The sequence below is a fragment of the Schistocerca nitens genome, chromosome 4 (genome assembly GCF_023898315.1).
Source record: "Schistocerca nitens isolate TAMUIC-IGC-003100 chromosome 4, iqSchNite1.1, whole genome shotgun sequence".
NCBI lineage: Eukaryota > Metazoa > Arthropoda > Insecta > Orthoptera > Acrididae > Schistocerca > Schistocerca nitens.
In genome coordinates, this window is record NC_064617.1 from 28,631,672 (window position 1) to 28,643,884 (window position 12,213).

The following is a 12,213-nucleotide window of genomic DNA, read 5'->3' on the forward strand; positions in this document are numbered from 1 at the left end:
TCTTAATTATTCAGTCTAAGCATCTGCTCTTCAGTATTCTTCTGTGGCGTCACACTTCAAAGACTTCTATCTACTTCTCATCTTAACTGTTTATTGCCTAGGTTTCCACTTCCATACAAGGCTACACTCCATACTTCCCAACATCTAAATTTAATTTCAATGTAAGCAAATTTCACTGTTTCACAAACACTTTTCTTGCTATTGACACAGCACATTTTATAACTTCTCTAATTCCGTCATCATCAATTATTTTGCTGTCCAAATACCAAAACTCATCGAATACTTTTAGTGCTCCCTTCGTAATGAAATTCTATTAGCGTCACAAGATTAATTAGATCGATTGCATTCCGTTACTGTTGTTTTACTTCTGTTGGTGTTCATTTTATAATATGTACCAATATACTACACATTCCACCCAAATGCTCTTCCAGGTCCTTTCCCCATTTGTGACACTATTACAGTGTCATCAACAAACCTCGAAGTTTTTATTTCTTCTCCCTAAACTTTAATTCCCTCTCCAAATTGCTCCTTCGCTTCGCAACTACTATCTCACTTTCATGTTTTTCGATACTTATAACACTATGTAAATGGTATACAGCTTTTCGCTTCCTGTAATGTATCCCTCCCAATTTCAAAGTTTCAAAGAGTATACTTCTGCCATCGACGTCAGAAGCTTTCGCTAAACTTACAATTGCTGTAAATGTAAGTTTGTATTTCTTCAGCCTTCCTTCACAGGTAAATCGTAGAGTCAAATGGTTCAAGTGGCTCTGAGCACTATGGGACTTAACTTCTGAGGTCATCAGTCCCCTAGAACTTAGAACTAATTAAACCTAACTAACCTAAGGACATCACACACATCCATGCCAGAGGCAGGATTCGAACCTGCGACCGTATCGGTCGCGCGGTTCCAGACCGTAGCGCCTAGAACCGCTCGCCCAGCGCGGCCGGGTAAATCGTAGAGTCATTTCCGTCGCGTGTTCCTACATTTTTTCGGAACCCCTACGGATTTTCCCGAGGTCGGCTGTGCCTCGCAAGGATTTCACTCATTTTTACGGAGCGCTATAGTTGCCAAGAAACAGCAGAAAACAACGAAAAAGAGGAAATGGGTGCGATAGTGGCAGAAATTGCGAACGGACGTTTCGCATGTTAATTTACTGACCAAAATGAGAACGACGGACCTGAAAAATTTCTAATACTCTTTTCGGATGAATATTATATCGTAAGACGGATTGTTAATGTTAATATGGCACAAAATATACTAGCAAAAGACTTTAATTAGCGAGACAGCGTTTGTCGACTAGAGACTGGCTGTGACACTCAATTACTGGCGACAGGCTGGTCAGTCCACTGCGTCAAGTGTAGTGTTGTAATGTCAGCGAACAGGATTAGGAGAACGTTTGTGGAAGCCTCTAACAATAATAATGGCGCGGTGCAAGTCCATCCCACCGCAGTTACTAACGCGGGTGACCAGTAACTAATGTTTAACGTGGAATCAGAACTGTGTTCCTGGTGCGTCCTCACATTATTGAAAGGCTAAGGTAAAATTAAAGACAGGCTGAAAATTATCGTGGTCCAATCTGAATTCGAACCCGCGATCTCCAGTTACGGAAGCCTTTTAAGCAATTTTATCTTCTCTGCAAGGATAATTCATGTAATTGACGTAAAATATTATTTCTTATGTTCTGTTATAAGCTTATCAGAGTAGCACACGTTTCACAGACACCTGACTATTCGTTACACATCTTTCTAATTACAACCATTTTTCCTCACTGGTGTGTAATTCAATAACCTAATACTATATTTTGAAAGTAATAAAGAAACCAGTGCCTCAGTGAATTCTCTAGTGACCATTCCAAAATCCCAAACACCACGTCTGCACCTATATAGACCTATAAAAGTGTTTTGTGTGTGTGTGTGTGTTCATTAATTCTTCATAGTTGGAATTTTTTTGTCCGTGTATTCCCTTGAAAACTCATTTCACACTGACCATTTTTGTGTGTATCACTCTATTAACTGGAACAGTATTTCTTTGTTTGTTTTGGAAAGCAAAGAAGGGTTCAAAAATGGCTCAAATGGCTCTGAGCACTATGCGACTTAACTTCTGAGGTCATCAGTCGCCTAGAACTTAGAACTAATTAAACCTAACTAACCTAAGGACATCACACACATCCACGCCCGAGGCAGGATTCGAACCTGCAACCGTAGCGGTCGTGCGGTTCCAGACTGTAACGACTAGAACCGCAAGGCCACTCCGGCCGGCGTAAAGAAGGGAACTGTGGGCATCTACTAAAAGGAAGAAAGACGAACTGAATACATAAACACTGCACGCTAACGCGGCGTGGCTAGTCCATGAAGCTCTGTCAACAACCGAATGGTGAATACTGTGATTACTAACACTCAATAATCGTCCTCATTTGACATCAATACAGCTCGTCAATATTTCTGGTAAAGGCAATACGGTCAGAATGTTGACAGTTTGACAATATTATTGAACTTATTCAGTTCCCTTTACTCCTATTACCAAACATGGACCTAAAGTCCTTGCCTTCAGTGTAGAATGCCATGGATGATCAATCAGATGGGAAAAAGGAAGATTAGAGTTAAACCGCCCAACAACTACGTTTTTATGCACACAGCACAAATTCGGATTGGGGAAGGAAATCTGCAATATGCATTTCAAAAGAACCACTCCGACATTTATCTCACGTGACTTAGTTTGGGGAGCCCAAGGGAAACTTACATCTGGTCCCTTCGCACTTCTTTAAACCATTTTTTTGTCTTACTGTTCCAAAAGTTCTAAAAAAGGTGTTTTTGGAGACTAGTATCCGGTAACGAGAAAAGTGGCCATAAAAAGCAACCCTCCCTTTTCGCACTGTATCAACATTGGAACCACTTTCTCGGTAAACCACCAAATTGGGTAGGAGTCTCCACTGACAATTAACTTGATGTTTTTTTTTTAATTGATAGTCTTTCTGAGCAACCTTCTATCGACTTTCTACAATTTTTCAGTTGTCGCTTGAGTGTTTAGTTCATATAATGCTTCACTTGCTTCGTAGACTCCGGTTTAACGACAGAGGAATAATGTCGAAGTTAAGAATTTATTGAAAGAGATTGTTTCTTGTAACTTGGCCACTTAGTTCTCTGTACTCGTTGTAGTTTTGATGTTCTACCATCTATTGAGCTCCTTCATGGGCATTCCAAGTAATAATATCATTTACCACCTTAATTTTTTGAGCGTTGTGCTGTATAATATGGGGTGTGTCAGCTGGGAAGGTGGGCATATCTTTTCCGTTTTCTCAAAACAAATGTGCAACCCACCTTTGCCGCTAATCGCTCTGGTTCTTCAGTCTGAAGCTTAGTTTCATGGATAAATAAAGTAACGACAGAAATTTTGATTATAAAAAAATGTTCAAATGTGTGTGAAATCTTATGGGACTTGACCGCTAAGACCATCAGTCCGTAAGCTTACACACTACTTAACCTAAATTTTGCTAAGGACAAACACACACACCCATGCCCGAGGGAGGACTCGAACCTCCGCCGGGACTTTTTGATTATACATTTCCTATACTGTATACGGTTTATTACTCTGTTTCATAATCTCGCAGCTATGTTATTATTAAGTTACTGGCCCTTATACACGGTACAGTGCTGTCCGAGGCTTGCAAATAAAGGTGTAGATTGTTGAAAAGGTCTGTTTAATTTTAAAAAAGTGTTAATTGTTTTCATATAAAAATTTCGGAGGCATTGTTTTTCACCACGCCTTCGTACGATACTTCACAAATGTCCGAATTAAAAAAATAATATTTGCAACTTTGAGAATATTGCAATGGAAGCACAACTATACATTAGTAAAAAGTTAGCTAATTTCAGTGTACTGCCAGGAAACACTACAACCTCCTATCAAAATATGTATAGTTAAATAATTTCTTTCTTGTGTTATAGACGACTGATGTTACTAGTATGAATAGGTCAAACACATTTGGTTAGAAACAAAATAACAGTCGAGCCAGAACTACTCTTATCTACATGGTAAACGTAACTGAAAAAGCAACTGAGGAATTATCGTTACAAATATTAGCAGTACTAAACGTTGTAGTTCAACGCATCGGACTGGCAGCACAAGGGCTGGTGAGGAAATTGCGACAGGCATATTTTAGTGTTGATTGTGATTTATGTGAGATAAGTTACCTAAAATTGTCTGAATGCTTTCTGCCTTATTTTTATCTGCTGTAAATCTCCAATGGTTTTTGAAGAGAATGAAAACCAGTCGTAATAAGTAAAGAACCCATTGTGATTCAGGCGGTGAAAAGAAATGTTACAAATCGTATGGCGAATCTCGAAACATTATCTTAGGGTTTGTTTACAAAAAGATACTTCAGGCGTTCTACTAAAGTGTCTAATTGGATACATAAGGAAGGTTTTCGCATTTTAGTGCAGCTTATCGTATTAGTATGTCGAGAAAAAAGCGCTCGCTTCTGAGAGCAAGTGGAGGAATGTAGTCACAGACACAAGTTGAACGGAAAGCTTTGCCCCGTGGAAGCTGAGGGTGGGCGACTGGCGCCGAAACTTCCCAGAGGGGCCTAACGACACTTGTGCAACAAACTTCGCGGCCCGACCACAGGATTAGCGCGCGCTTGCCGCCGTTTTCGCAGATTTCATCACAGAAAAAGGCCGCGGATCTTTCTCGATACTTTCTCTCAAAGGCTGATAACAAATTGCTCCTTCCGACTTATCCCTTACTTCTGTAAGCCAGTGGCAATATCGCGACCACCGAGGGACTCGGAGACTCCTTCCTGTTCGTTATCCGCGCTCTGAGAGCGTATTTAAAGTCAGGTCTCGACCTCTGCCGCCGCGCCTGTAGCAGGTCCCGCTAGCTCACGGTGAGGTGCAGCTGGTCGATTACAAGACTGGCGTGAAGCCCAGAGGCAGCAAGGAATGTCGTCGGTGGAGTGGCGTGAGGTGTACTGCACGGCTAATTCCTTCTTATCAGTCAGTCTCGTGACGCTGTCTGTCACTGAATTCCAGCCCTCGTTGCAGTAACTACAGAGACACTGGGGCCAAAGGCCTAACGCGCGTCGCAGCAGTGCCTCTGGACACGCGTTTGGCGCAGTGGACGCTAAAAGTGATTCGCTTCGTAAGCAAGGTATAGATGAGGAAGCTTTTGACAGTTTTCACCGCTGGCGCTGCTGCAATTCTCCGTCTCACAGAGGGCAGCTCTTCCGTCGCTAGCGCGCGCGCAACGGCCAGTACCCGCGGTATAAAGGAGCCACCGAATCTGAGGTCTCTTCAGTTCCGGCGTGATTGTGCACGCAATCTGACCTGAAGATGGCGGCCAGATGGTCCGCCGAAAAATCGTGTTGTCGTCAGGACGATGGAACCCGGCTGCAAACCCGTGAAAATCATCAGTATTTGATACGCCGGGAAAATCTACGTTATCACACGTTGTGGACTGTTAACGGAGGTCCGAGCGTACGGACTAGATTTTCAGAAACATTAGTGCCTCGAAGACTTCTCGAGTAACAGAATATAGTGATTTGGATGAGGAATATTCTTAGCGGGCAAAATGTATCGCTAGGAGTGCCCCATGGAAGTGTGGAGACAGCGCTCCTGTTCTCTGTATATTTATTTATTTATGCATTTATTTTACCTGGCAAGATTAGGGCCTTCAGGCCCTCTCTTACACCTAACCAGGCATACTCAGATTCAACAAATTTCAGTTTCTACAGAACATTAAGGACATATAACATGTTATGCAGTATTAATGTTAAGAAAAAAAATAGAGATTATAAAAGTAGTACAATGATAATTATAGCAATCAAAAAATAATTATAACAATCAAGAATAATAATAATAATAATAGTAATTACTATGTATATGAAAGTAAACATATTTTTTCTTTTATGAATGTCAGTCCTATTGCTAGTTGGGAATTTTCTCGTTATATATTCTTGCAGCTTGTGAGTTATTCTCATCAAGCAGAGACATAAGACGATAGAATGGGGTGAAAGAGATATAGAAGAGGTAGTAGGTTAGAGGAAGAGAAATAGAATGGTAAAAATTCGAAGCTATGATGGAGAGGAGAAAGAAAGAGATGAGAGGGGCACAACAATGGTGGCTATACCGTCCCTAATATGTAAGTCTTGAGTTCCCTCTTGAATGTTGAGTGGTTCTGGATAAGACGCAGATCACAGGGGAGCGCGTTCCATAGTCGTATGGCTGAGATGGAGAATGACACGGAGAAAGATTTTGTGTTATGTAAAGGTACAGCCAAGATGCTAGACGTATCCGATCTGGTATTGCGGTTGTGGAATGATGGTAAGTGTTTAATGTGAGAAGATAAGTATTGGGGGCACCAGTGGCTAAGAAGTCGATGAAGTAAGCACATCGTGTGGAGATCGCGTGCCTTATGTGGGCGTATCCTACCTAGCTGAGAGTATAAAGGACTGATATGATCATACAGCCGAATATTGCACACGTATCTAACGCAAGCATTCATCACTAGCTCGAGGCATCTCGAATTTTCACTATTTGTGCCGTGTTGAACTACATCACAGTAGAAAAGATTAGGCAAGACTAATGTTTGGACTAATTTTTGTTTAACATGGGTTGGAAATGTTTTTCTAAATTTTTGAATTGCATGTAGGGAGGAGAGCGATTTCCGGCAAGCTGTGACTCTTTGTTCTTCCCAGTTTAGGTGTTCATCCAAGATTATTCCAAGGTCTTTTACTGTTTTTTGGTATGGTAGTTGCGTACCATTGAGGAGTATTTGAGGGACTGTTTCGCGAAAGTACCGGCTGATTAACTTTGGATGAGATATAAGTATGACCTGGAATTTCTTGGGGTTTAGTTTCAGACCTAGGTTCTGTGCCCATCGAGAAACAGAGCAAAGATTTGCGTTCATACTCGCTACTGCGTCAGCAATGTTCTTGGGGCTTGCACTTATGTACAGTTGGATGTCGTCGGCATATAGATGGTGTAGTGGACTGACAAGGCAGCCAGTCCACAGAGACGGGTAGCCGAAAGGGCACGCGTACACACACGCCGACTGGCGCGAAGTCTGGAACAGGATTCGTAATGAATGTGATAAAGAAAAGAACGTAGCTACTAGAACACTTAACTTTTATATCGTCCTTTGGTATACAGCAATCTTGATGAGACAAGTGAGACTATCTTGAGATACATGCAATGGTACAAATGGCGCCTTGCTAGGTCGTAGCCATTAACTTAGCTGAAGGCTATTCTAACTGTCTCTCGGCAAATGAGAGAAAGGCTTCGTACGTGTAGTCGCTAGCAATGTCGTCCGTACAACTGGGGCGAGTGCTAGTACGTCTCTCGAGACCTGCCGTGTGGTGGCGCTCGATCTGCGATCCTGACAGTGGCGACACGCGGGTCCGACATGTACTAATGGACCGCGGCCGATTTAAGCTACCACCTAGCAAGTGTGGTGTCTGGCGGTGACACCACAGATGGTAGTTGCAGGAGTGAATAACTGAAGAAATATCGTTAATGTACAGTGAGAAGAGTAATGGACCAAGGACGGAGCCTTGGGGAACTCCAGAGCGCACGTTTTTCCATGATGACTTTTCCGACCCACAAATGACTTGTTGACTTCTGTTTTTGAGGTAGCTGTCGAACCAGTGTATTGCGCTGTTTGAGAAATTCAGCTCCTTCATTTTAATTAGTAATATCTCAAAGTCAACTACATCAAAAGCCTTGCTAAAGTCAAGCAGCGTTTGGATGGTAGCTTCACGTCTGTCCATAGCATGTTTAATGTCATCAGTTACTTTGATTAATGTAGTTGCTGTACTATGGTGCTTTCGAAAGCCTGACTGATATTTGTCGCGGATGGTTCAAATGGCTCTGAGCACTATGGGACTCAACTGCTGAGGTCATTAGTCCCCTAGAACTTAGAACTAGTTAAACCTAACTAACCTAAGGACATCACAAACATCCATGCCCGAGGCAGGATTCGAACCTGCGACCGTAGCGGTCTTGCGGTTCCAGACTGCAGCGCCTTTAACCGCACGGCCACTTCGGCCGGCTGTCGCGGATGTTATGAGTTTTGAGGTAATCCGTCAGCTGTTCATGGACGATGTATTCTAGGGCTTTAGATATTGCAAGTAGTATGCTGATCGGCCTGTAGTCACCTGGCAACTTAGGGTTGTCAGTCTTGCGTATAGGTTGAATTAAACTTTGCTTCCACTCAGTAGGATATGTACTACTGACAAGAGACAGGTTGAAGATGTCTGTGATAACTGGAGTAATAGTGTCTACGACGTTCTTAATCATGCCAATGCTCACTCCATCATTTCCTTCTGCCTCGGAAGAGATTCTCATAATTGCCTTGTGTACTGTGCCGGTAGTGACATGTTTTAGGAAAAACTTGTCTCTCGAGAGATTGATATCTTGGGGCTGGTAACTTGTCGCTGCGTGGCAGTTTACAGCTGTTGAGAAGAAATCATTTAATTCTTCTGCAGACGCTTGACAAACTGCGTCAGATCTTCGCTTCCCTATACCGAAACTGCGCAGCTTTTTCCACAGTGCAGCAGGTTTTGATATGCCGCATACGACAGAGCGGGCATGTCTGATTTTGGCATTCCTCACGCTTTGCTTGGTTCTATTTCGGAGTTTCCTATAAGCTTCGTACGCCTCGGGAGTTGGGTTACGCTTGAAGGCCCTATGTGCAGCATCACGTTTATTCATTAACTGGCGTAATGCAGTGGTGAGCCAGGGAGCGGGAGCTCTCTTTACCTTGACAGTGCGTTGAGGAGCATGTTTATCATACAGTGCAATAATTTTGCGACATAATTCCCGAATTTTTGGGTCTAGAGTCGGTTCATTGCTTATATCATGCCAAGGGATGTCTGAGCAATCCTTTTGAAGAGCGTCATGGTTAACATTTTTTAGGTTTCTGTAGGTTACCAGGTGAGGTTTTTCTTTGGTAGTAAGCACTGAGTAATTTAAGAATATCACGTCATGAGCAGAGAGTCCCGGAGCGGATGACTGATTGGCGCGAATTATTTTATCTGGTTGCTTTGTTGCTATTGTATCTATGAGTGTATGGCTGTGTGGCGTGTGATGAGTTGGGTCCAGCGGTGTTAAACTCATATCATTGGAGTGGAACAGTCTCCTTAGTTTCTCTGCAGAGGGAGATTTTAACTGTAAGTCGATGTTTGTGTCGCCCATAATGATTATGTGTTCATACAGTGTCACGAGCGAGAACAGGGCAGACTGAAAGGAGGACATAGCACCGACGTTTAGAGGTTTATAGATTACTCCAATTAGCAGTTTCTGATTTGATGAATTTATTTGGAAAAACAAGAACTCTGCTTCGCCCTTTGCATCCGATGTGCATAGTATAGTAGGTCTCAGATCAGAGCGAACATAGGCACCCACACCACCCCCGCGTCGTGTTTCACGATCTGCCCTTAGGAGAGAGTAACAAGTGATTCGGATAGCGTCGGAAGAAATGTTTGGTTTCAATCAAGTTTCAGAGACGAGGATAATATGGAACAGCGACTGGCAGAACAGGTCACAGAACTCGTCGAAGTGAGCCGTTAGCGACTGAGCGTTCGCGTGGGCCACAAAGAGCCCGCCGGCGGAACCGGTCCGTCCCATTGTGGCCGCCTGTAGGACCGAGCGCGCTCCGTTTACCTGCTGGCCGGAAGAGGGACAAAAGCTGGATTTCGCGGGGGAAGACATATTTACAGGTGTGTCCAAGGTCGTGACTGACTCAAGCGTCTGTGGGCTTAAGGTGAAAGACAAGCTGGAGGTATAGGAGAAGGGAGCTAAAAGAAAGATGGAAAGTGGCAGTAGTGGTTACGAAAAAGATAATAGTAGTAGTAGTGGTAGTGACGAGGATGAAAATAACAGGTATAGAGAGGCGGTTTTAAGGAGATTGCTGTTAATGGAGAATGTTAATTCCCGTTTGACTGACAATATGAATATACATGAGCACTTATGATAGACAAATAAAGAAGCAATATTTATGTGAAACAATTGACTGATTTTAAATAGATTACTTATGGTACTTATAGAAATAACGAAGCAATATTTACGTAAAAAAATGAAAAGAAAGAATAAAAATTAACTTATATTAGACAGAGTACAATATGAGACTTTGTGTCTCGCGAGATTTCGCTCAGTCTTTCAGTTCGGACATGTTCGTCACCGTTTTCCTCCCTCCTTCCGTCTTGACTACGATCCTGCCATCCTGGGTCCATACATTTTGAAGGCCGAACTGTGTAATAGCAGCGTTCAAAACTTTTAGTCTTTCGCGCGTCAGATCTTCCCTCAGGGTAACCCCACTCTTGGCGAGTTTTATTTTCTGAGCAAACACTTCAGCTCTTTTCCGGTATGACACAAATTTAATTATGATGGGCCTGGGTTTCATGACACCTGGTATCCTGCGCCCAACACGGTGGCTTCTGTCAGTATCGGCCACGTCGATCCGCACGCCAAGTTTTCCACGCACGAGGCTAATGGCCAGGTCGTCGGTGTTTTCACGATCGTTTTCAGCTACCGCGAACAAGCGCAAGCTGTTCCTTCGCTGATACTGCTCAATTTCATCGGTGGTCGCAGACAGTTTAGCTTCTAGGTCGGCGGCTTTTTTCTCTTGTGCGGCCAGTGACTTTTTAAGAGACTGGATTTCGGTGCTGTTGCGCCCGACAGACTCTTGTAGTTTGTCCATGACCGCGGCCGTGACAGAGTCCGTGATGGATTGCACGATTACGTCTAGCGTGTCTTTGCTGTGCAGCGCCGCACTCACCTGGGACCGGACGAGCTCCCCGATGTGGGCAAGCGAGGCCTCACCTGCCGCCGGGGACCGGGCGCCCGCGCTGCCTGCGCCCCTGTAGCCTCGCCTGCTGACGCTTACTCGTGCTCTTCCCATTTTTCACTCACTTATCACTTACCACTTGTGGTAATCAACGGAGAACAACACACCACGGCAAGTAACACTTGTTTAGTCGGATGCACAGGTTTTGGACTGCCGCACTTCTCTGTAACACCTTCAATGAGCGGAAAAACTCGCGAGCCGAAGAAACGCGCGTCACTCAGTGGCCGCCATCTTGTCTTATTCACAAACGATCTGACGCACAGGGCGAGCAGTTATCTGCGACTGTTTGCTGATGAAGCTGTAGTGTCTGGGAAAGTGTCGTCTTCAAGCGGCTATAGGAGCATGCAGGATTACTTATTTCGGGCGAGCAATGGGAGCTTGTTATGAACGAGGGCAAGAATAAGGAAAGACAGGTGAGTAGGGAAAGTAATCACGTAATGTGTGAATACATTGTTACTGGTGTGCTGCTTCACTCGGACACTTAGGTTAAACATTTGGCCGGAACATTGCAAAGGAACGAGAAAGTAAGGACGGCAGTGGGGAGTAAGTTTCCTTTAATTTACGTCTATGGTCACAAACTATTTGTTAACAGATTACCGGTTTCGGTCTTTAATGACCATCATCACATCTGTTTCATAAAAACAAAGTCGTAATGTACTGCAGTCGTAGTGGCATCGTCAAATGTTACATGCGGAATCAGCACCAGCATCGTCAAATACATATAAATAACATCACATGCACATTAAACAGATCTGATGATCGTCATTAAAGACCGAAACCGGTAATCTGTTAACAAAAAAGTTTGTGACCAAAGACGTTAATTAAAGGAAACTTATTACATATACGGGTCACTGTTTTCTTCACGAGGATGTCGCAGGTTGTGAAGGCAGTAGGGAGGCCTAATGGCCGACTACATTTTGTTGTGAGAAATCTAGGGAAGCATCTATAAAGGAGACCACGTCTGGGACACTACGCGACGGGTCCTCGACTATTGCTCGAGTGTTCGTGATTCCACCAAAAAGGATCGAAGGGTAGCATAGAAACAATTCAGAGGCGAACTTACACATTTGTTACCGGAAGGTTCGATAAATACGCGTGTATTACGGAAATACTAGATCAATTCAAGTGGAAATCTTCAGACTGAAGATGACTAGCTTTTCTCGAAACGCTATCGAGAAAGTTTAGATAACAGGCATTTGCAACGTACTAAAGGAAGAATCTACTGGCACCGCCATAGCCTGAAGAGCCAAAGAAACTTGTATAGGCATGCATATCCAAATACAGATATATGCAAACAGGCAGAAGACGGCGCTGCGATGCAAGACTTATATAAGACAAAAAGTGTCTGCCGCAGTTGTTAAATCGGTACTGCT